The 25,835-nt window shown below is 48.3% G+C and overlaps 1 protein-coding gene across 4 annotated transcripts in view; it reads right to left on the minus strand.

Moving 5' to 3' along the window:
• Positions 1-25,835, minus strand: part of PDCD6IP (programmed cell death 6 interacting protein) — a 369,384-nt gene that overhangs the window by 174,853 nt on the left and 168,696 nt on the right. The gene's annotated exons all lie outside the window — the stretch shown is intronic.

The following is a 25,835-nucleotide window of genomic DNA, read 5'->3' on the forward strand; positions in this document are numbered from 1 at the left end:
TTTCACATTGCAATCTAAAACAAATCATCTACCACTAAAGCTCACAGTGCTTTCAATTAGTGTGTGCTTCTAGTCCAGCTTCAGTTTCTCATAACTTTGAGAACCTTCACTGACAACTGTTCTTGAACAAGCTGTCACCAAGAAATTTCACCTCTGTCGGCCTCATTTTGATGTAGGGAGGAAGGCCATCAGACAGCTCATCGGTGGATGTCCACCAAACATCTGAGGCATCTGTCCGACCGTCGTATTAGGATATAGGTGGTCTGAACGATGCTTGCGGGGGGGGGAATCCGCTCTGCCTCAGATAGGCTTGGCAGTGTGCGGATCGTAGTTCCCAAAATGGAGGCGGTGCCTGCTTAGGCACCGCTGTGGCGATTACGATACACCTTTGCAGCAGCCTTTTCATGTCAGTTCTTCCACCATTAAAAGGCTGGCAGAAAGTGTCTTTTTGGCTCCCTAACAGGGGCTCTATCCCCATGGCCATCCGCTATGGGCCCTGGGGCCACCTGCCGTGCCCCATTAATACCCATGCATTGTGTGGCAGGTACCGTATGGTGCAAAAATGTTTCAAAAGTGTATTTTTTCTAATGCGGCTTGTGCTGGGTCCTGCAGCACAAGCCAAAATAGGAAAAATACACTTTTCAACAGCCATGAAGGCAGTCGCAACCAAATAATGTTATCAGGACCGCCAACTCCTCGATGGAGGTATCCCGGTTCCGCGATGATGCCGGATGGATGCTCGTCCGACCAGCACCGTAATGAGGCCCCTATGTTTTTTTTTATTTACTCCTTCATGACAACAGATCCTCAAGCTTAACAATATATTCCATCCATTTTATTGCAGACCCTCTGGTGTCCGCTGACCATCAACACCACGAATAAGACTGCTTTTTGCTTAAATAAGTTAAATATTGTACTTTATCGCCAGTGTTTTGTTACCCTCAAATTGTAGGCATCCTGTGTCTCGGATCTTGGAGACGAATACTTTTTTGTGTTAGTCGGACGCTTCACAACAGTGTTTACTCTGTGCCCCTAAATGAGACCTGGGAACTCGTGGACGCACACCATGTACTTCATGGACTGTGACTGCTCAGGGCAGGAGAAATCGTAGCACAAAGCAGTATATCTACACATTTGGCAAAATAACCATTTCCAAGATGTCTGCTAATAACACTGGCAAAAAGAACAGATGAGGTACAAAATGCTGAACAATGCAAACATTCACCCCAGTCACAAAGATCTGGCTTTAATCCATCGTTCCTTCGCTCACCACGCCAACCCAGTTTGGACCAAGCCATATTCAAATCAGTCTTGACCATGCTTCTCATGGGAACAGTCCAGCTCAAACTGCCAAGTCAGGACCTTCCTTGACCGGAAACAAACAACCTAGGACCGGTTTCGAGTTATTACCCATCATCAGCCAGGCTAACTTGAATCCTGTGGCACAGTGAGCACGGAACCCACATCTGGGCATACCCTTCCCACTTAGGGCAACAAAAGCAAAAAGAATAAATGGACAGAGTGCAGAACAATGCATACATTCACCCTTAGTCGCAAAGATCTGGGTTTAATCCAAGAATCTATAGACCTATTTCAACTCATTAATTGCTGGCAAAGCTAAACGAATCTATAGCTATCACATATCCACAGAGTTACCTGGAGAAGAACGTGCTTATCGCACATTACCATTTGGAATCCAGGCCCTCATAGGATCAAAAACAGCAGTTTGGGATTTTATTTGACGAGGACCAGTTAGCAGGTTTCGTCCTGCTGGATTCGCCAGCTCCACTTGACACTACAGACCACAGGTGGCTTGTTTTACTTTTAGAACAGAAGATACATGTGCAGGGGAAGGCCCTGCAATTGATCTGTGTTTTTTAATAACCAGCCTTTATCAGCGGGTCCCACTTGATTTTAACAACAAAACCTCAGTTTTGTGCTCCCACAAGGCTCTACCTTGTTCTTCTAGGACTATTGCTGCACATGATGTTTGGTATCAGATATATGTGTATGGTACCCAACTCTTGTTGGATTTACAGCAGATATTTACACTATGCTTTATAGATCACAAGATCTTGAGGGTGATTTACAAGACAGTTACCTGCCTGTCCTAGTATTTACTGACAGAAGAGACTATGATTTCTTTCTCAGTGACAAAACCATAACCATTGACAAATTCAAATCGGCGCTTAAAGTTCTGAAAAGTAACAAGACACCAGGCCAGTCTGCTATGTCCTTTTATACATCTTATGTGGACTTGTTGCTCCAAATCCTAACTACAGTATTCAATTCATTCTTATTGACAGGGAGGGTCACAAAAACCATGATAGTATCCATCAAAGTATTGACACAAAAGTATAATAAAAATCCCACTTGTAGTGGATCTTATAGGCTGATACCCTGTTAAATTTTGTCGTAAAAATCTTCCTGTCTACCTGTGGAACGCCAGCAACACGTGAGGCCCTTGCTTATAACAGCCAAACAATCAGTTTATTAATTACAGACGCACAACAAACAATACTAGAATGGCCTCCAAACTAATTGCCATTGGCGAAATCAAATGGTCCTTTTCTCGCTAGCAGTGGAGAAGGCCTTAAGAGTAAATTGGCGATTCATACAGAAAGTCCTCACCCAAAACAGGAACAGGCATTTAAACAAGTAGATCATGTTCACAGCTAAGGATTAACAGCTAGATTTCGCCAACAGTAACATTAACTAGAGGTACGAAAAGGGGTGTCAACACTCCCCGTTGATAACCGTCCTGTCAATGCAACACTTAGTACAAACGCTAAAAATTAATCCCAATATCAAAGAAATTACATTCGGACAAAGAGAATATAAAATGTTGCTCTTTGCGGATTACATCCTTTGCCTCCTCAGGGACCTAGAGACTTACAGGAAAAGAGAATTTTACAAATGCCTCAGGATTCAAAATTTCTCTAAATCGTCCCCAAAGGTGGTCTCAATTAAGAAGGTGCAAGAAAAGAAGCTGCAAAAACTGCTAGTTCCAATGAAATGTGAACTCTATCCAATACTGGGAGGTTTTACGAGTACAGCGAAGGACATTTATCGATACAACATACTGCACTTATTGGAAGTCTTGGGGGGGGGGGGAAACTGTATAGAAAAGGGAAGTTTGAGATTCCATTGTTGTGCCATGTGGTTGGCATCAAATACTGGACAATATACTGCCCTTGTGGTGGTCCGCATCACCATATTGAAATGCGAAGTCGGGCATAATAGCGTCTCCATAGCTGTCAAGGGGCGCTAGGAATCATCTTACTAAAGCACTGAAACTCGAGTGGCAGCGCACCATGTATAGAAAAGGGAAGTTTGAGATTCCATTTTTGTGCCATGTGGTTGGCATCAAATACTGGACAATATACTGCCCTTGTGGTGGTTCGCATCACCACATTGAAATGCGAAGTCACGCATAATAGCGTCTCCATAGCTGTCAAGGGGCGCTAGGAATCATCTTACTAAAGCACTGAAACTCGAGTGGCAGCGCACCATGCGCACTGCTCCCAAGAGAGGCTGGCTCAGTGGCCGCAACTCTTACCACTGATATGCTGGTTACAGTGGAACAATATGAGGATCAATCACACCCCCATCCCATCACGCAGTATATTTTGATACATTCACTGCAGCATCTGAGTCCCCAATGGCTAATTCAAAGACTATCAGCCTTGGGGTTAGGTTTGTGACACACACAACTGGCAGCTGTGATGTCACGTCCTGATGCTGCCCGCCGGTGAGATGTGCAGCCAGTTAATGAATATAAAGTCTTAACGGGCAGCGGCTGCAGTGGGAATGGCAGTGCTGCTAGCTATGTACTGCTTTGTGCTGCAGTAATTATTTTAAAATGATCCCGCAACTGAAGAGAGCCGCCCGACACACCAGGGAGGCAGCGGCTGAGTAAGTAGTTCAGCAGCCCAGCATAGCTGCCAAGGTAATATTCATTTGCAATGCAACAGGTCTCATATTTACGAGAGTGTGAGCTATTGGCACTGTAAATGACAATGCCTTTTATTTAAGTGTTGTTTTTAAAACAGATAAATAAAAGCGTTGTCACTTACAATGCCAATAGCTTAAACTATCGCAAATACAAGACCTACTGCATTGCAAATTCATTTGGCGCCTGTGCTGTAAATTTTTTCAAAAAGCATTAGGAGACACCTTGTCCTCCCTGCAACAGAAAGGCAGACACACTGAAAAAAACACCATTATTCACTATTAGTAGAAACATGGACCTGGAGAACCCTGTCTCTGCGGAGACTTGAGCAAAAATCTACTCAAGAGCAGCCATGTCCTCCATAAGTGTCCAACACAGGGAAAATGCACACAAAAACCTAATGCAATGGTACTTCACCCCGCTCGAATGAATGCTGACAGTTGCTGGAAAGGCTGTGGAGGACGCGGTAGTATGATGCAAATTATGTGGTGGTCCTGCACTACAGTACAGGGATTCTGGGGACAAACATATTCAACATCATGGGAGTTCGACACCTACTAGAACCAACTATACTACATGTAGGTGCCACAGGAGAAGACTGTTTACCCTCTCACAAAACCAACAGGTAAACTGTTCACACACTTATTTTTATCAACAAGGCTGCCATTCGCACACATCTGAAAACAAAAACTTACCCACCCCATCTAAAATCTCAACAATTTACACAAGTAAAAAAGTAACAGCCATTTATCTATTACAAAATAATTACATTTGAAAAGAACAGTTACATTTTAAAATGTACTTGTAAAGGGGTAGAAGATACAAGACAGGGTTAAAAAGTATGTCCAACACACTTCAACGGTCGGGTATAGTGGAGATGTCACTGACATCAACCTCGGAGGTTTAAGATGAAATGTGACTTCTTTATTGGTGTTTTAGAAATGCTAAAATACTGATTTCCTATGTACTCTACCAATGACCAACTCAATGACATAGATGTTTGATGAGACCAAATCAAACCAGCAACATGTGTGTATTTGGAAACCTCAAGGTAGAGGTGTATATACCATGGCTAAAAATTACTAATACAATTGTGCAAATACAATACCAAAAGCAGCTAGCCTTCAGAATAATTTTCAGAGTGCATTGGTACACTGGCTTAAAGAGTGAACACTAAATACACAAATGAAATATACAAAAGATGCCCGCAGGTTAATGTGTGAAACATTAGATCATTGAATAAGCAACGTTTATATATGAAATTATGTTTTTTTTAACTCCCTTAGTGATCTCCTATGACTAGATTATGAGGAATAATCACAAAAGACCAGGCATAATGTCAGAAAAGCGACAAGATGATGTGATAATACAAAATCTTTCTCATGCTTTGTTACTTGTGTCCTCCGCCTAGTTTGCATATTCCAACAAAAATTCCTAAAACATATTAAGAGGAGTGTGGCCAAGATGGCGGAGTGAGCGGACGAGCTTTCTCTGCGCTCTGTCCTTGCCAGACCATAGCACAGCTGAAAGCAGCCTCCTGATGGGATCTCTGGTGGGGGACCCCTAATACCACCTGGGGCGAGACTGGAGCGCTCCGGAGAAGACGGGACCTGGTCGGCGCTTGATTCACCCGTCGGGGTCTGCCCTGCGATGGAGGCAAACCGCGCTCTTCCCGGGGGCAAGCTGTAGGGCCTGTAGGGTCTGTGGCTCCTTGGGGGTGACGCTCTAGGAGGAGCGCAAGCACGCAAAGGCTGGAGGAGGGGCCCCCCGGGATGGAGAGGAGTTGGCGTTGAAGGTGCAGCGGTGGACCCAGGTCCTGGCATGCAGCAGTGCCTAGACCCCTTAGGGAGAAGGCACGTTTGGGTGCAGTCTGACCTGCTGGCCTACATCATCACGGAGCAACTCAGAGCCTGGGGGCTTGCGTGTGGCCCAGGGAAGGGGCCGCTGCATTGGTGAGTGATTGTCTGCAGGATCGAGGTGGCTGTGGGATGCCGTATCTTCCCCACGGGTGCCCTGGCCTTAGAATTTTAAGCTCGCCCGGGTGGGTGCTTGCGGCCTTTGTGCCCCCAACCACTTCTACAGCAATATCTCAGGGGGTGCCCCCCTCCTGAAACACCCTGAAAACTGGTGCCGTAGAGCATTACAGGATGAGGGAGAGTGGCCTATTGAAGAATAACCTGTGGATCTCCTGGATGTCCGTCTGGCCTGCTTTGGGCTTGCCTCAGCGCGTGGGGGAACTGGGTCTGCCCTTTGTTGGGCCTGTTTCTGAAGGCCTGTCAGTGAATCCGGAGCCCGGCCAGGCTCACCCCTTTGCTTCCGCTATCTGCACCTAGCTCGCTCTCTCGGTGCCCCGGGCGTGAGATTACACCACTGACTGAAAGAAACATCACTAGCCGCCTCAAGTAGCAGAGCCTGACACCCCTGCTCTGGGCAAGAGGGGCTGTGTTGCCATTGCCCATGCTGGGACTAGACGGGGTGACAATTGGTTTCGCAGCTTGGCCTCTGGTTCTGCGCTTCCTCCTGGAGGCGGGGGCTGGGATGGGACTCTGAAGAATGCCCAAGGCCTGTTGGATTTGCCCTCCTGCGAACCTCTGCGAGGAGTGTGCCGGCCCTTCTTACTCACTGCATCTCTTGGAACCTGGACATTAGAGGCAGGAGTCGTAGCCTCCACGAAGGGCAAGAAAGATAGTTCAGTCAAGGAAATGCTGCTCAAGAATACTATGGAGGCTCATCAAGGAGAGTGCGCCACAGAGGTTCCCAAGCATGCAGGAGGTTGGGACAAAGCAGAGAGCTCAGTGACCTGGGAGTTCCTGGAGGCGTTGTTCGATTCCCTTCACGAAGACCTACATATGGTTAAAAAAAGACCTAGCAGCAGAGCTCAGGGAAGCTCGTCAAGACATTGAATAAGTGTGGGAAAGGGTTGCGGCATTGGAGGAGAGCTCTCTTTCTAGGAATGCAGAGGTTGAGGCTCTTCAGCAGGAAATCATCCAACTACATGACCAGCAGCTGGATCACCAGGCCCTTGCAGAGGACCTAGAGAATAGATCAAGAAGGAATAACATCCGCGTAAGGAGGGTGCCTACGGGGGCAGAGCTAGAGGGTTACGTCCAAGAACTATTCAAAAGCGTCCTAGGAGACAGCCCATCAACTGGAACCAGGCTGAACTGCTGCCACAGAGTTGGCCTCCCCAGGGCCCCCTCGCCCACCCGCAGACATTTTGGTCTGTGTCCACAACTTCACCAAGAAAGAGGCGATCCTTTGAGCTGCCAGATCGGAGCAGTAAATGCAATTCCGGGGCCATTCAATCCAGCTATTCCAGGACCTGGCAGCCTCGACCCTCCGGTCGCAATTTCCAACCCGTCACCACCCACGTTTGCACCCAGGGTATCTCATACTCTTGGGGCCATCCATTACGCCTTATCTTCCAGTTGAACGGCAAACTCCACAAACTGCCCTCCATTGCGGAGGCTTGTAAGATCCTCGACCTGTCTGACTCAGACGCCCGACACCTTGCGCGGGGGTGGTGGAGTCCAGGGCAGGGCCAGCCGTGGACCTAGGCGTAGCTTGTGGTCGATGCCCCATTGCCGGGATCCTTCCACCGTGGCTCAGGAAAGGTTTGAAGTGCTGCAATCCCTCTCTGGTGAGAGTAAGTCTGATGTTGATCCCCCATCATAAGCTACTATTATTCAACAGAAGGGAAGTCATGGTGGGGGTGGGGGTGGAGGTGCAGGTGCTAAGACATTCTATCTACTGTTGGCTTGCTTCCCTCTGGGTAACCCCATGAACTCCGACTCCGAAGTTACAATGGACCTTATGGACAATATGTTTATTCTTGTTTTTTTTAGGTTTTTGGGTTTTGTTTTGCGGCTCCCCTTCAGACTGTCTATATATAGACGAGATGACACTTCTAGGACCTGCCTCGGTTCCCCCATAGTTTCAGGACACACCTATTCTTCACGGTCGACCCTTAGTGCCCCACAGAATAACATGGCCTGGCCTACCCCACACCCTGAATTATGGAGACAAAATAGCTTAGTGTCTACGTGAAAGGCCTTAACAACGCCACAAAGATTAGCAATTCTTTTTTACTACTTCAAACAGGCTCAAGGAGATATCTGCCTGCTTCAGGAGACACATTTGCATGCACAGGATACCCACAGAATGCGCTCCGAGAAACTTCCACATCAGTTTTGGTAGTCTGGGAAGGGGTCAGAGTGGCGATCCTGTTCTCCAATCGCTTCTGGGGGACGATTTTGGTTACCTGCCAAGAGATTAAGGGTTGACTGTTGACTGTACGGGTTCAGCTAGGACCATTACACCTCACAATAGCCTAGCTCTACGCCCTCAATAAGCATCAGGAATCCTTTATCACTGAGGCTCTTGCCATGGTCTTACAATCGCCAGACCAGGCAGTTCTGGTGGGGGTAAGAATTTAATTTGGTGATGGAGGGAGGGCGTGACCGCTCGTGACAGAGGTTCGGACATTCAGGTGCCCTCTCACCCGAGGGCGTGACCTGGCTGGCGGACTGCAGGCTCTGCGATGTTTGGCACTTACAACATCCTGACGAGCGGGATTATACATTTTACTCAGCGGCGCACAAATCCTATGCTCGTCTGGACCATTTCTTAGCATCTCCTGCTGCGTGGGATCTAGTTACAGCTTCCTCTATTGAGCCCCGCTCACTGTCGGACCATGAGGCAATCACACTCACCTTTGCGACACACGCCCCCCTCTCAGAGGCAACCATGGCGGCTTCGAGAAACCCTGCTGCATTCCGCGGACATAGTGTCCACAATTCAGCAGGTGATTATGGACTACTTGATCACTAACGACATAGGGGAGGATCCCTCTCCTTGGTATGGGAGCCTCTTAAACTGGTTGTCCGGGGTGGTTGATAGCGAAAACGGTGTTTGTGAACAAGACTCAAGAGAAATAAAAGAGGGCAATTAGAATAGTCAGTAATGGAACTAGAGTCCATACATAAACGCATAGGCGCCCTGGCGAAAACTGGAACAGGAAAGGCTCCAACTCAGATGTTTGGACCTAGACAGGGCTGAATACACCGTACTCCAGCTCAAACATAAAATCTATATAGGATCCAATAAAAGTGGCGTATGCTAGCTCACTACTTACAAAGAAATCAACACGCGAACGCAGTAAAGGCCATTTAAAACGCTCTTGGGGGCACAAGTATCCAACGTCTCATCCACTGTGGCTGAATTCAGGGCGTTTTACGCAGACTTATACACAGGGTTGTGGCGACTGACCCTCATTCCTATAAGCAGTCGCCAGCGATCACTCCCCTTCCATTGTCCGAGTTGGAATCCCTTGACCAACACATTAGGATAGAGAAAGTAATATCTGCAATTGCAAGGCTGAAATCAAGGAGGTCTCCGGGGCCGAATGGCTTCAGTGCCATCTTCTATAAGACGTTCTGTACCAAACTTGCCCCCCTGCTTACACACCTTATTAAATCCTTCTCTGACACAGGGGCTTCGACAGACTCCATGCTACAAGCATCCATATCCGTGATCCCGAAGCCTTGGAAAGACACACAATATTGTAGTGCGAACAACCCGAATTCCTTGCCTAACATGGATGTTAAGCTCTTAGCTAGCATCTTGGCCCACTGCCCTAATCCCCGGATGTCTGGCCTTGTTGATCCCAATCAAGCTGGATTCATCCCCTCACGTCAATGTGGGGACATCGCCAAGCGGATATGCCACCTTATTGATAAGGTGCAGCGGTCTAGGGAGGCGGCCCTCTTGCTGGCCATCGATGCTGAGAAAGCATTCAATAGTCGTAAACAGGTAAGGCCAATGCACCCTCTCAGGTGCTTTGGGTCGGGAAGCGCTTCATCAACTGGGTACACAGCGGCCACAGTAAGCCCAGCGCCGTGATTCGGGTCAACAGCGTGAGCTTGTGCAGATTCCCGGTGGAAAAGGGCACTAGTCAGGGCTGCTCGCTCTCGCCGCTCCTTTTTGCCTTATACCTGGAAGCTTTTGCACAGAAGTTGCAGGATAACCCTGCCACAGTAAGCATAACTTCTGGGGCAGAACAAAACTTGATCAGCCTATATGCAGATGACATTCTCCATTGTCCAACCCCTCTCCTCGCTACGAGCAATTACTTTAGAGTTGGAAGCATTTGGCTTGGGTTTGGGCTTCAAAATAAACTCGTCTAAATCACAAATACTGAACATCAATATGCGCCAAGACACAAAGTATCATCCACACGCGATTTGATTTCCAGTAGGGGGATTCTAATCTCCCCTACCTGGGTGTGGTGATAGAGTCTTGCCAAGACTGCTCAAGTCAATTACTCCCAGCTCAGGGTCTCGATCCACTCAGGCTTAGATCCTTGGGCGCCTCCCCCTCTCCCTGGCTGGGAAGGATAGCTGCAGTAAAAATTAATGTTTTGCCTTGCGCTCTTTATGTTTTCCAGAGCCTTCCCCTCTCTCCCTCTCCCGGGAAGCTTTTTATCTGGGGTAAGACAAAGCAAAGAACTCGCAAACAATTATTGCAGTGCACAAAGGGAGAGGGAGGACTGGTGGTTCCCAACATGTTGCGATACTACCAAGCAGCAGAGCGCGATACCTGGTTGAATGGACCCAACCATTGACTGAGAATCACTGGGTTTTCATGGACCAGGCAGCAGCGGGGTCACACACCTGGCGAGAGGTTTGGCTCTCCAGCGCCCATAGAGCTTGGGGCCTATACTCCTCTCCGGTCCCCAGCCCCACGATGAAAATAGGGCACAGGTTAGCGGTAGCTGCTGGGCTTTCGTCGTTCCCTTCTCCAATTACCCCATTGTTTGCTAACCCAGAGTTCCCACCTGGGATGTCACAGGGAGTCGGCAAGCGATGGTTAGAGGGGGGTTGTAAGACGGTGGGTTGCCTTTTCGACCGTGAAGTGTTGATTTCCTTAAACCAACTCAAAACTCAATATACTCTGACAGAACAAGACTGTTTCACACTCCCATTTGACTCCTGGCTACCCCACGCTCAGGTGCGGCCTAATGCAGGCAGGCCTATGACTGCCTTCGAGAAGTGGCTGAGAGGCAAGATGGAGACCGCGGTGGACGCCTGAGCGGACCTCTCCTGCCGGACCCTGTGCTTGGAGTCCATGGATGGAGTAGCAGAGGACATTCGATGCTGGAGCTGGCTGGTGGCAGCTGTCAAGCGAGAAAGTTGTTTTGGGCGGACGCTCTTTTCGGCATTGATTTTTGATTCGGATGCTGCTGTGGTCATCGCTGTATTTTTTTGCAACGGGACGTGTGCGGATTTGGCGGACGCGGACTCGGCGTGGTCTCTGGGAGTTGCTTGTACCGGATCCGCAGCGCACCTGGAGGTCGTTTACAGACTGCTCGGCGAGGCATATCAGCGAAGCAGAGACCCAGCAGTCTGCTGTAATGCAGCCGAAGGGATCTCACAATAAGCCTCGTGGACAGGAGGAGAGTTCTACGGAGACGGCGGAGATTACCGGAGCGGCAGCTCAGGTGAGGGGGAAGATGGCACACCAACTGTGATAATAATGCTGCTTTAAGTAAAACCCAGGAAACTGCCTCTGCTGGAGCCAAGTTAAAGGGTGCCCAGAGCGGAAAGAAAATACCCACATTTTTTTCTAGCATCAAAGAAAAAGAAAAGGATAAGGAAAAGGGGAAAGTTAAAGGAGCTGAGACTGCTGTAATGACTGAAGCAGCGTCTGGTGTTAGTGTTAGTATTGGTGACACTATGGACTCAGCTAGTTATCTTAATATTGATCACACTGATAATAGGTCGAACACTGTACTTGATAGTACTACTAACATGCGTCATTTGAATCCCCTGTGGTTCTGCTCGTATTGCTTTGACTGGGGACAACAGTGATTGTGAAAGCGCACTGAACTATGCTGCGGTACAGCCAGAAAGGAGTGTTTGTAGTGGTCCTATCATGGAGGAAACAGGGCAAGGCATATTAAATCCTGAAGCAGACTCTGGAGATTTTTACTCTCTCTCTGAACAATCTATGTCTTCGTGTGAGGATTTGGCAATACACTACTCTGCTCAGCTGATGGAAGGCAGTGACTATAGCAGCTCGATGCTGGAAGAAGCTGAGGAAGCAGAAGACGGACACCTTAAGACTGTTAGAAGGGGGGGCGTGACTCGGCGGCGACCAAGATGGCCGCATAGCTTCACGGCGCTCCGGTGGCGGTCCCGATGACCCCCAATATCCGTCATTCATCCGGCAGGTAGACGGCGTCCTGCGCTGAAATCAGAGAGATCCCCTCCTCCGGCGCCTGCAGCTGCCTTCCCGGCCTGGATCCGACCCTGGGAGGCTGAGATCCGGGGGTCGGAGTGTGCTGCCTATGCTGAGAGGGTCCACCTGTGGAGCACCGGCATCCGCAGGAAGGCGGCCGCGGGTGGCACTCGGCCCCGGGGGCCCTTGCTTGTGGCGGGGTGTGACCCCCTCCTCCCTTCCCTGATTTGTGGTGGCGTGCACTGATGACCCCCCCCCGGCGAAGGAGTGGGGGCGCTGAGGACGGGTTCGGCCTGCAGCGGGGGACTGTGATACTGCGGCAAGGCCCACGGCGCTGGGGAGGGGGCCCATACCTGCCGGGGCCCCTGAGGTATCCTGAGATATCCGGTCTGGGAGTGTCCTGACTAACTGCATTCGGCCCCAGGACCTTGGAGATAGGCGACGGCAGACCGAACGTGGCCTGCACTGTGGGGGCACCTTGGAGTGACGCCGGCCTCGGGTGGCGGAGAGGCCCCGTGTGTCCTGGATCGCAGAATGGTGTGGCCCTTCGCTCCCTCCCTTGCACGGTGGTAGAGTGACCAGCTGCCCCCCTCTGGCGGGGGTGAGGGGCGTGGAGACTGGACTCGGCCTGTTGTGAGGAGCGGCTACAGGGCGGAGAGGCCTACTGTTCCGGCGAGCGGCCCCCTGGACGCCGGGGCACCGGAGAGGCCTCGCTGGGCGGCGACGGCGGCGGAAAGGACCCACGGCGGCAGTGGCCGGGGGCCGGGGGGGTGTGAGTGGACTGCGTCCAGCTGTGCGGGGCGAGTTGGACTACAGAGTACTGCTCCTGCTCCTTTCAGGAGTGACCAGGTGCGGGCGGCCGACGGGAGGCCCACAGGTGACCGCCTGGTATCTGCCGAGACCATGAGGGGCAAGAAATCCACAGCAAACCAATCCAACACTATGGATAGTTATACGGCGGACCCGGGCGGCGGTGCGCTGCCCCTCCCCGGGGCATCTGAAGAGCCCCATGAACGATCTCTCTCCTCCATTATGCAGGCCATACAATCCCTGGGCACTACATTGGAGTCTAAAATAGACAAAATGTCAATTGAGTTGACGCTTCAGCGGGCGGATCTTAACAAAACATCCGAGAAAGCTACGCAAAATGCTGCCGCCATTGCGGACCTCCAGGGGACCACCAAATCCTTGCAACAGCGGGTCCAACAACTCACGCACCAACAGAGGCAGATGGCGGCACGGCTGGAGTAACCAGGAAGGGAGGGCCCAAAGGAACAACCTCAGGGTGGTAGGTGTGCCAGAAAAAATGGAAGGGGCTAGCATGGAACTGTTCCTTGAGAATCTCATTTTGAACAGCCTGAAACCAAAGAGACTGTCCAAGTTCTTCGTCATAGAGCGAGTGCACAGGGCGCCGATCCCGCCGCCGCGCCCGGGGACCCCGCCGTGAACCATCATCGCGCGGGTACTTAACTACCGTGACCGGGATGCAATCCTACAGGCAGCGCGACAACTTGGAGATTTGCATGTGGAGGATGCCACGATACGCTTTTTCCTGGACTTTACGCTGAAGGTTCAGCAGGAGCGTTGATCATTTGACGCAGTCAAGAGGAAGCTTCGAGAGCGTGGCCTCCGCTACATGATGTTCTTCCCGTCACGGCTTAAGGTCTTGGCGGAGGGAAAGTCCTTCTTCTTCACCACCCCGGAGGAGGCCCATGCCTGGCTGGAGGAGCACGGGCAGCAGCGGAGGGGCCCGGACCACAAAGGAAGTTGGAGGAGCGCGGCACCCCGGTCTCGTCAGCTCCAACAGGCTCAGCGAAGGGCCCGCAGCCTCTCGGTGTCGCCAGTCCTGGAGTGAGGAGGTGGAATGTATGGACTCGGACTGGCAAGATCGTGTGGACATGTAATGCATGAAGGAACTATAAATGCTGACCCTGCAGACTAGATGAGAATGGGGGAGGCTTCGACCTGCTCGGGAGGTCTAACGGGGATTGATGGAAGGCCCGCACGGGTTCTTGTTAATGTTGCTGACTCTCAATCTGGCCGGGGGCGATGCTTGTGTCTTGGGAGGGTCTTTCTCCATTATGGGACACTGCTTTAAGACAGGACGAGCGTTGGACTACTTGTTGAACTGTAAAGGGGGGTCGGGGGGAGTCCTGGATGCTGGACTTGGTTGCACCGCTCACCCCTGAGTTTATCGTTTCTAGGGCTACCGGCGCTCTGCTTGTTGGGGATGTCTGGCGCGGTTGGCCGGAGTGGCAGGGTAGCATGGAGGGGGGTTGTTCAGGGGGGAAAGGGGGAAATGGGGGGGAATGTTCTGGTTTTCATTTTCTGTTTTTGTATTGTATGAAGGTTCTGACTCCATCGGCACACTCAAGGGGCAGGGGGTAGGGGGAGGGGTGGAGAGAAGGGCACTACCCCTTAGATTTGACAAGGACAATGGCGGGGTCACACACATCTAAGACGCAACACATAGACGTCCTATCCTGGAATGTGAACGGCCTGCAGAATAAGATCAAACACAGTACCTCCGAAGACATGCTCCGGATGTTGTCCTCCTACAGGAGACACATCTGCTGGGAAACCACTGCAAGCCCTAGACAGGTTTGGCTACACCCTAGGTGCTCACTCTGGCTTTACAACCGGTTCCAGAGGAGTGGGTATACTCACTAAAAACTCCTTGCCATTGGTCCTGGGGCGCTGCTGGTCTGATCCCATGGGTCGTTATGCGGCAGTGTCTGCGCAGTGGGAGGGTCGCACCCTAAACTTTTGCTCGCTATACATACCTCCGAAACTGCACGCGTCAACCCTCCCTGATGTGGGGAAGTTGTTGTTGGAAATGCCTCAGGGGACGCTGGTCCTGGGTGGGGATATGAACGATGTGATAGCCAGAGAGTTGGACAGATTGCCGTCTACACTGGGTAGGGAAGGGGAACACCACCTCAGGGATTTTGTACAGGCAATGGGTCTAATCAACTTATGGAGGACACATAACTCACACAGGAGACAGTATACACATATCTCAGCAGCCCATTGGTCCTCTTCTAGGATTGATTATATATTCACACTAGCAGACTGCATGAACCTGTTTCGAGACGGACATCATAAGGCTAGAGAGATTTCTGACCATGCACCGGTGGGGGTTCCGTTGATGAGGCCCAGGCGAGATTGGATTGTCCCACCTAGGCTGGACTCCTTTCTCTTTAAAGACCGAGACTTTCAGGAGAGGTTCAGGGAGAGGGTGGATCAATACTTCGACGAAAATGTAGGCTCTGTGGGCTCTCCCGGGATAGTGTGGGAGGCGTACAAGACCGTGGCCAGAGATTTTGTACAGGCCGAGGTAGGGCGGAGGTGTAAGGAGAGGCATGCGCAGGTGGAACAATTGGAGGCGGGGCTTCATGCTCTGGAAAGTGGGACGGGGCCCACTCCGGACCAGGAACGAGATAGGTTGCATAAGGTGCGCCTCTTAAGTAAAGAAATCCGGGATGTCCTGACGGAAAAGGCGCGGTCACATGCACTGGCCACCCAGCAGAGGGTGTATGACCTTGGGGACAAGGCAAATAAAATGATCGCCTGGCTGGAGAGGAGAGACCGAGACCGCAGCTGGGTGCCGCAGATAGTGCGACCTGATGGGTCGGTGAGCACCACCAGCGTGGCAATTGCAGAAAACTTTGCGCGGTATTATGAGGAGGTCTATCGTTCGCACACACTGAGGGACGAACAGGAGTGTCATGGTTTTCTGGCCCCCCTGCAGCTCCCTATATTAGAGCCTGTGGACAGGGATGTACTGGAAGCAGATATCACGGTCAAGGAAGTGGAGGAGGCCATGGGGGACCTGCAGACAGGGAAAGCCCCCGGGCCCAACGGCTTCCCAGCGGAAGCATTTGGCTGTGTGACTAGTCGCACGGCGCCCCATATGTGTAACCTGTTCCTCGAGGCGCGGGAGACTCGGCAGCTCCCGAGAGACCTACGATCGGCCACGATCGTTGTGATCCATAAAGCAGGGAAACCACAGGGGGACTGCAGCTCGTACCGGCCTATCTCCCTCCTTAACTATGAGACGAAGGTCCTAGGGAAGATGCTGGCCACACGCCTGGGTGGAGTGATCCAATCGCTGGTCCACCCGGACCAGTCGGGCTTTATGCCACACAGGAGCACGAGACTCAATTTGCGTCGCCTGTTCAGGGTTCTGCAGACTATGACTGCGCGCCGGGAGGTGCCAGCGTCACTGCTCTCTCGATGCCCATATGGCCTTCGATAGTATCGAATGGCGCTACATCTATGCAGTCTTGGAGAAGATGGGCTTCGGGGACAACTTCTGCTCCTGGGTGAAACTACTGTACACAGGGCCACTGGCGAGGGTCCGGGTCAATGGGGCTATGTCGCAGGAATTTCGATTGGGACGCAGCACGAGACAGGGGTGCCCCCTGTCCCCGACCCTCTTTGCCCTGGCATTGGAGCCGCTGACGAATTGGGTGAGGACGGACCCTGGGGTGTGGGGCGTAGATATGTGGGGAGGATGGGAGGAGCGCATATCACTTTATGACGACGACATATTGCTATACACCCAGCGAGCGACCGTCCGAGTCCATACACCGGCTGATGGTTATGTTGCGCACGTTCGGAGAGTACTCCGGTACCGCATCAACTGGAGCAAATCCCTGGGCTATATTCTGGCGGGACCCCAGCCGCCCACTGTGCTCGGCTGCGAGTGCCTAGTTTGGCGCACAACGTTTTGTTTTCTAGGGATATGGATCACACAGTCCGACACCGAGTTTTTCCAGCTCAATGTGCAGGCACAATTAGACCGCCTGCACAGTGATGTGAAGCACTGGCGAACCCTCCCGGTCTCCCTCATGGGCAGAGCCGTCTTGTTTAAAAGGATGGCCCTGCCCAGTCTGCTATATGTGCTGCAGGGCTCGGCCTTTCCGATCCCGGAGCAAGTCTTTAAGATGGTAGAGGCGGAGCAGCGCTCCTTACTGTGGAGCGGGGGATGTCCGAGGATTGCTCTTCGGAAACTGCAACGAGGTCCCTACGAGGGAGGACTGGCAGTCCCTGACATCTGTCTATACTATTGGGCAACGCAGTTGGTCAATATCAACGGATGGGTGTTCGCCCCACAGGAGGAACCTGCATATCGGGTGGATTGTATGGCCCTAGGAGCAGACTCTTACTTAGCGGCTCTCTACTCTAAGCCACGGCGCCGCCAGTCCTTGCCTCCCCAAACTGCGGTAGGGGTGGGATATGGAAGCGGGCAACGAAACTGCTTGGATGGGAGAAGAGACTTACGGCCCAAACGCCCTTATGGAAAGGAGACTTCCTTAGGGGAGTGGTGAGACTCCGAGACCTGCGCCAGTGGAGCCTGATAGGTATCGATATGCTGGGGGACGTCTGGAGGAGGGGGCAAGAGGTGGAGTTTGCAACTCTTCAGTCGGAATTCCAAATAGGTGATGGCGAATTCCTACACTGTCAACAATTTAAACATGCCCTGTACACGCATCTGACGCAGGGGGTACAACTGCCTGACTACGCCCCACTTGAGGACAGGCTACTGTTAGACCCCATGATTGATAAGGCCATCTCGCTAACCTACCAGAAGCTTATTAACAATATTCCTGACACGCTGGGGCCACTGAGGGAAAGTGGGAATCCGACCTGGGTTTGTTAGTGGACGATGACTGGAATGAGACCCTGAAATGTCCTAGGGAAGTAGCGATTCGAGCTAGATTCAGATTGGTGCAGCTACGCATCCTCCACAGGTCCTATACCCCTCGAACGGTACAATTTAAGATGGGATACGCGACATCACACTTCTGTTTGAGAGGCTGTGGGGAAGAGGGCACATTTTTCCATATCTTCTGGGACTGCCCTCGCATCGTGCATATTGGGTTAGGCTGAAGGACATAATGGAGGAGGTGGTGGGGGTGGAAGTGCCGCTGGAGGCTAGATGGCACGTTTTGGGGGTCACGGGTAACGTTACGTGGCCCAAAGGAGATAAGAAATGGTTATCCTTTGCAAGCATGGTGGCCAAGAAAAAACATCGCCAGACTCTGGGGGGAGTGACTTGATACCGACAATAGAGGAATGGGAACGAGACATAGACTGGTGCCAGAGGGCAGAGAAAGTCATCTACCATAGTCGAGGATGCCCCAAAAAATGGGAAAGGATTTGGCAGGCGTGGAGGAGGTACAGAGGGGAAGGGCTGGATACCCCCAGATGCTACACTGTAGGGGTATCCCCCACTGGGCTCCGCATGCTGCCTATCTTTGATACCATTACTTCCTGGGAGGCCATGAGCCTTGGCTGGTGATAGATCCTGAACACTCCATAGGGGGATGGGGGGTGGGGGGGCGGAGGGAGTGCGGTGGCCAGGGAGGGAGGACTAGGCGGGGAGGGGGGGACGGGCTAATGGACCCACCTACAATTGACGGGGGCAGGCCATGGGGGTAGACCGTTGCTATGTTCGCTGATGTCTGGTTTATGCTGATCATTTACTGTGTAAGTACCACTGCCTCTTCGCTGCTACCGGATGTGTCTTTTTGATGGAGCTGTTCTGTTTCAATCAAAAGAATTTCAAAAAACAAAAAAAATACTGTTAGAAAGCTTGAACTTTGTGCTAAAAAAGATCTTATCTTGAATCCTTTGAGCCAAGAGCTCCGAGAGGGAGTAGGTGGGGCTGAGGGGGAGGAGGTTTCTCTAGCTTTGATCTATCGCTCTATTATGCTACATAGGGATGAAACAAAAGAAGAAAGTCAAAGGGTTCAGAATTCATGATGGAAGCTGCAGAACTCAGTAAGACGATTGGTCAAATCGCATGCAGACTTTGTATCTAGATTTAATGAGATAGAGGCACGGGTATATACATTAGAAGATGAGCTGGCACAGCATATGGAACTGAGTCTGGCTACTAAAGAAGACGTTTCTTGGAAGTTATCAGACATTGAGAACCGGGCTCGTCGCAATAACTTGAGGGTCCTTCAGATTGCTTAAGAAAGCATTTCCTGACTTGACCTGATGGGATTGGGATCATGAAATAGAACGTGTATACAGATTTCCTTTTAAGATTCGGCTGAGGCCCGGTCAGGAAACCAAACCTAGGGCTATGCTGGTATCATTTAATAGCTTTTTGGCACGGGAGGAAGTATTTACGCATGCTAGACCTGATAAAAAGGGGAAAGGTGGGGATGTGGAGTTTTATGAGCGCCCAGATCTGTGCCAACACTCGGTGGAGCTTTGCTGGCAATTTCGCCAATTGATCCCTGAGCTACAGGCTAACGGGGCTTCAGTTTTCCTAATACTAGGCTGAAGGTGGTGTTTAAGGAACAAACACGTTTTTTTACCAGCATTGCCCCAGTAAAATAATTTGTAGGCTCTATATAGATTAGCCATATTACATGGGCTGAATAGGGTGGATTAAGGAGCCTACATGTTATGGAGAGATATTTCTGTTCCCTTGTTTTTTTTATATTCCGCTCCACTCTACTTCGCTTTGAAATTTTACTTTTTGAGATTATGGTTGTCAAAGGAATTCCAGGGAAAGGCAAGGGGGCTTGGTAAGCTCGCATCTACAGGACCATGTGTCCTAAAGCCTCGTTAACGGAGGGTGGGGGTCTCGGGGGGTTTAAGGGGGAGTGGAGGATGGTCACTATGGTAGGAAAAGGAAGGGGGAGGAGGGGGGTTTGGGTAGCACTTAGGTGGAGCAAAAAGGGAAACAATTTCACAGCAGCAAAAAAATGTTTAAATTGTAAGAAACAGGAAAAAGACAGCTTTTTGGTATCAAAGGGAAGGAGCTCAGCTCCTGCAAGGTTGTATTGGGTGCTTGTGAATATCAAAATAGCAATGTCACGTGATGGATTAAAAATGTGCTCACTGAATGCGTCAAGTCTTAATAATGTTGTAAAGCGACAAAAAGTGGCTGCAGAATTACGACACATTTGGCCAGATTTACTATGTATACAGGAAACCCATATACCTTGGGGCAAGAGAGGTATTTTGAATGAATTAGGATTTTCATTAATACCCACCTCTGGTAAAACTGGCACGATTCGAGGTGTAGCTGTCCTAGCTAGGCGTAATTTGGTTACCATTGGCCGGACATTGTCGGATAAATTTGGGCGCTGGGCCATAGTGGAATGTGGGTTCGAGGGATATAAGATCACGCTTTGCACTATTTACGAATCTAATCTTGATGATTCAGGGATCTTAGTTGAATTAAATACTGAAGTAGCCACATGGTCTCACTCTTTGATCATCTGGGGGATATAAACATCAATCTAACTAATCAAGCTTTACAGGATGACCCCCAGAAATATAGTGGACGTAAACCTTAAGTTTTTAAAGCACTTTATAATTTAATTGCTGATCATGGGCTGGTGGATGTCTGGGGCAAATTAAGGGAATACGATGGGGTTTTTACTTTTTATTCTTTTCCTCACAAAAAATTAGTAAGATTAGATTTTTTTTGCACCTATTTCATTGCTGACTGATGCGCGTATTCAAGTGTGCCCAAGGATTTCTTCGGATCATGCTCCAATTGTGCTAGAGCAAGCCTTAATGAGGAGGAGGCCTATATACAATTCTTTTACATTTGATCGGAAATTGTGTATAAATGAAGAATTTAAGGAACACATGTATAATTGGATTAAGGGTTTTTTCGTAGATAATAACTCTTCAGCATCTGTTATTATTGTCTGGGATACTTTTAAAGCCTGCTCCAGGGTGGGGGGTGGGGAGTCCTCAGTTTTAGCCTATTTCAACAGAGGAAACTTAACTTGGAGTTAGCTCGACATTATGAGGCATTGAGAGAGGCTGAAGGTGCTTTAACTATAGGGATTGCTTCGGGCCAGAATGAGGTCTCTGGGTTATTGAATAATGTCGCCAAACATCGTGCTAATGTTTTGGAGCACTGAGAATACCAGAAAACATCTGATATTCAAGCGGCAAAGCCATGAATTTGGGGAAACTATCGAGAAACGCTTGGCTGTGCGACTTCGCATGAAGGAATCTGCTCGAAATATTCAGGCATTGAAGGATCCGAGTGGGGTGTTGCAGTCTGATCCACAATAGATACTCTCGATTTTTCAGCAGTTTTCTTCTACCCTTTACACTCAGCAGAGTGGATCCGTTGCGGATCAGAGTGTATTTTTTAAGGAGGGATTAAAACAACTAGGTCCTTTCCTCGTGGAGCAATTAGATTCTCCGATCTCTATGATGGAATTAGAAACTGCAGTCAAAAGTTTAGCTTTTGGGAAAGCAGCAGGGCCCGATAGGATCCCCGTGGAGGTTTATAGGCTGTTTTTCAATTTAATTAAAGATGATATGTTAAAGGTTTTACAAATGGCACAGTTAGGACATCCACCTAAATCGTGGTCAGATGTCACGATCGCGGTGTTTTGTAAAAAGGGCAAACCCCCAGAGCTAGTGGGATAATTTCGTCCAATTTCTTTATTAAATTGCGACAATAAAATGTATTCTAAAATCTTGGCCAACCGACTATCTAAAGTTATCACCCCTTTGGTCTCACTAAATCAGCACGGTTTTATCCCTCAACGGGGCACGGTTGCACATGTTAATAAAGTTATAACACTTTTTGATATTGCTGGGACAGAAAAGAGGGATTTAGCATTGATTTTATTGGACGCAGAGAAAGCGTTAGATCGCGTGCAATGGGATTACATGTGGCACTTGTTGGCTAAAATTGGTTTTGGTAGAAAATTTATTGTAGGTCTGCAAGCTCTGTATATTGCCCCCACTGCTAAAATATCTGTAATGGGTTTGCTATCGGATGCTGTGACTATAACTAGGGTTGCCCTTGTTCTTTTTTAATTGCCCTTTGATTAATCCTTTTATAGAACATTTATCTTATAATATCTATATCCCTCCATTTCGGGTTTTTGATGATAAATTTTCTGTTTTTGCCTACGCGGACGACATAGCCGTGACGGCTGTGAATCCTTCTTATGCGATTAAGGAGATTGAATGGTTAGCTAAAGAATTTGGCCTGATCGCTGGGTATAAACTTAACGAGTCAAAAACACAAATTTTAAGCTCCGATAGTATTTCATGGATGGATGAGCGGGTAGTTAAAAAAGTGACCTACCTGGGCATACAAATTCGATCCTCCATGTCCGAATTTATGGATGCAAATTGGAATCCGCTTATCCATAAAGTTAAAGCTTCTTTGGATAGGTGGGGTCGTTTGTATTTTACATTTATGGGGCGCTGTAATTTCATTAAAATGAATGTCTTGCCCAAGGTCCTTTATTTATTCTGCTCAGTTCCTTTGGAAGTCTCAAAGGCTAGACTACAATATCTGCAATCAATATGTGGGAAATTTATATGGAGTCCGGGTAGGCCCAGGGATGCGATGCGATTTATGACTTTGCCTCCTGAGAGAGGGGGCTTCGCGGTACCTGATTTTGCATCATATTTTGTTACATGTTTTTTGTCGAAAATGCGGATGTTAATTACTGGGGAAGGAGCTGTTAATAGTGCCACTGCACCTAGAATTTTTGAAATTCTTATGGGCCCAATTGCTAGACAGTGTTGATTTACAGAAGTGGATGGCAGCTACTTTAAACGGACACGATTTAAAGTTTTGAATAGTGATTTTAAAGTGTGGAAACAATTCCGTAAGGTGAATTTATTGGGGGAAAATATCATACTACACGCCCCTGAATGCATTAAAGCTATTGCCAGGAATATTTGCGGACAATATTTCTCAAGGTTGGAGAAGGAAAGTTATTAGTATTTAGGGGACTTCTATTCTGTTAATGGTGTGTACAAGTCTTTTGATGAGTTAGCTTCGCAATATGGTTTGCCTAAAGCACAGTTTTTAAATTTTTGCAGATTAGGGATTTTTTATTTCGGATTAATATTAATATGATACCCCATTCTGTTGTAGAGATGGTTAGACGTCAGCCTAAAATTGGAGTTGTATACCAGTTATTGCTCTCTGATAGACCAGATGATATCGATAAATATAATAGTAGGTGGGCGAGAGAGCTGGGAGATTCAGATATTGCGATTAAGGAACTTATTGTAATGTCTAGAGAGTTACTAATGTCAGCAAATTTTAAAGTTCAATTTTTTAAGACTACATTTCATTTATATTATACCCCCACACGGATGGCTAAATGGGGGGATAGGTATGATGGGAAATGTTTCCGTTGTGGGGAGGATAATGCGGATTGTATTCATAATTTTTTAGATGTGACAAACTGTATAGATTTATTATAGATATAGAAAAGTCTCTGTCTTTGGTTATTAATTTTCCTGTAACCATCCCTCCCACCATGATGGTATTAGGGAAATTGCCCACGAACAGTTCTGTAAATGTGTTATATCAACATCGATATCTGGTCTTTTTTTCCATGACTGTTGCTCGCCTTTGTATTGCAGGTGAATGGTTGCAAAAACATCCTCCACTATTTGAACTATTTCCATTCTCTCCAGGGAGATCAGGGAACCAACTTGCCCGGCGGATCTACGCATTCTCAAATTGATACCTCATGAAAGGGGTGAGTCGGAAGTCTCATAGTCCTGAGGTTCCGGACTCATTGATAAACTATGTCCCAAGGTAGTGTAAGATTACTGTGGTCCAGTCGGAAGGGGAAAGGGTTGGGTGGATGGGGGTTTTGTTTAATACTCAATGTTATTTGTTTAGTTATATTATATTGTGGCACGCAAAGCTTCCGTACGCTTCCAGCAATACAGGGTCTTGTTCAGGGCTTCGCCCTGCGTTCTCTGGCATGCCCACAGTTTCGCTGAATCTGCTTGACAGAGCTTCCCAGTGACATCCGCGACGCCAGCCCACACTAGGATGTAAGAGATACCCTGTGTATTAGCTAATACCTCTCACAATCAACACCTGATAGATCAGTCTGTGCTTTTGATTCGGCATCGATCTAACGTGGCCGGCTTAAGTGATGTTGTAGGCGGCTTGCTGTGTATGTGTTTTTCTCAACTGTTAATAAAAGATTTGATCCATGAAACATATTATGAAAATTCAATTGTTTGCAGTTTATGTTTGGTATTAGCAAATATTATTCAAAGTTTTCAACTAGGTCTAGGCACCATGTTTATTTTGGTTAATGGGAATGTTGTGTACTTTCCTCCTCAGCCAGTAACACATTTTTCAGACACTTTTCGCAAATGGGAAATCTGATTAAGCACAAAATATCTTCTGGGAACTGTAAAACTGATGTGTGTGGTAGTCACAAGACCTTTTCTTTTCGAAACAATCTCCCACCCGTATCTCAGTTGACTTTGTATGCGAGCTGCACCCTTGTATATACATTTCACACCGGCAAATAGCATTTTGCATAACATGCATGATTTGCACCTGAAATTACACATTTTGTAAACAAAAATACATAATTACACCCACACGTAATTTATGTTTAGCTTTCGTACAGTGCACTTATATTTCATAGCAAGTCACAAAGTTACTATTAAGTAAACGTTTCATCTCTAATTCAGCTCAAATAGCAAAATTAATCAAGCACAAGATCATATCACAAATAATGTCATGAACAGAGTATAGGTATAAAGTCTAGTGCAGGCACTCAAAGATCCATCATACTTGTTGAGCAACCAGTAAATAACTACACAGCACTGCAAAATACTACTTCGCATGTTTGCATTCAGTACAATTTGGTCTAATACTTTACACATGCCCTATCTTTTCCCACATAGTAGACTTGCATGGATGCTGCCTCCCTTTCACTAATGTAAATTTATTTAATAGCGTGACTCTACTTATTGGGCGTGGAGTGTCTCGCAAATTGCGAATCGCAATTAAGGAATACTTTCCCATTCATGTCTATGGGCCAGGAGGCCCATAGGAATGAATGGGAAGTTATTCTCAGTTTGCGATTTGCAATTTGAGCATTGCAAATTGAGAATAATTTCAAGGTTGCTGTGGTGTCCAAAGGACACCCTGTTGCACCCCTGAAATAAGCATGGCTGCACATGTGGCGCACATACATGCCCTGAGGGCATGTATGTGTGTCACATGGCACTTTGAAAAATGCAAAAATGTGCATTTTTCAAGGAATTCGTAAATTACCACCAACTTGAAGTTGGTGGTAATTTGCGATTCCTTAAGGACAATTTGCATTTTTTTTTTGCTTCATACATTGCATTTAAGGAATCGCAAAATTTGCCATTCCTTAAATGCAATTGCAAAATAATGAATCGCAAATTTTGAGATTCCTTGTTTTGCACCAGATTTTCCTTTATACATACCATTTGGCAAATTCGCAAACGCCGAAATTCTGCGAATGTCTTTGTTTGCAAATGCGAATTTGCTTCATACATAAGTAGTTTCTTTGGGATAACCTTGAAGGACACATTAGTGTCTTTGGGATAACCTTGAAGGATCTACACAAAATAAACCTTGTTGAATATAGAATTGTGTCTAGTTTTCAGAAATGTATAGCAATCCAAGAATTACCATGAATTTTACACCAGTTTCCAACACAGACTGGAAGGAGATTGAAAGCACAAAAAAGAAGTAAAATGGGCACTCTTCAAGTAAAGTGCCACAACTGAGATAAGAAATGAGGTTCACTGGTTCAAGTCTGTCTGTTCCTGAAAGCTGGGAAGATGGTGATTTTAGCACTGCAAACCTTTCGTTGATGCCATT

This window comes from Lissotriton helveticus, chromosome 4_1 (assembly GCF_964261635.1).
Source record: "Lissotriton helveticus chromosome 4_1, aLisHel1.1, whole genome shotgun sequence".
Lineage (NCBI taxonomy): Eukaryota > Metazoa > Chordata > Amphibia > Caudata > Salamandridae > Lissotriton > Lissotriton helveticus.